Below are 715 nucleotides of genomic sequence, written 5' to 3' on the forward strand. Positions count from 1 at the left end.
TTGATGGAAATAAAACTATGCCTTTGGCACAACACATACTTTTTTCTCTATTGACACATATGATTTGTTTTATTCTTTTAATGTTTATTCAATCTAGACATCTAAAGTCAGGCTGTATTTTTACTCTCCTCTTAAACAATGTAAGGACCTTGCAATCTCTTGATTGCAGGCAGCCTACTCATTTTTTGTGCAATTTCTGTCTAATATTTTAGCTGCGCAGTCAATCCTCATTATTCACAGCTACCATACTTGTGATCTCACCTACTCTCTTAAATTTACTTGTAGCAATCTGTAACCTCCAAATCAGTCAGGCAACGGAGAGGTGAGAGCAAATGCTGAGTCATCTTGGAAGTTCTTGGAGGTTCTTTGAGGAAGGAATCAAAATCGAATGCAGTCAAAGCCACTAGCGGTCAATGTAAGCAGAACTGGGCCGGGGGCTGACACAATGAGCAAAGGCGAGTCCAGGTTAAACCGCTAGGCTCTTCCCACTCTCCAGACCACTCCAGCCCAGCGTGCCAGCACACAGCTAAGTTCCTAGGCTGGCATTTTCTATTTCCTTGCATACAATCCCATTCCACCTCACTTTATTTCACTTCTCTTTTTTCAAATTGTTACCTACCTGGTAAAACTTTTCACTCTCATTTTAATAACACTAATGGAAATGAACACCTACCTACCAACACACAGACGCGCACGTACACACACACACACACAC

This window comes from Microtus ochrogaster, unplaced genomic scaffold (genome assembly GCF_000317375.1).
Source record: "Microtus ochrogaster isolate Prairie Vole_2 unplaced genomic scaffold, MicOch1.0 UNK4, whole genome shotgun sequence".
Lineage (NCBI taxonomy): Eukaryota > Metazoa > Chordata > Mammalia > Rodentia > Cricetidae > Microtus > Microtus ochrogaster.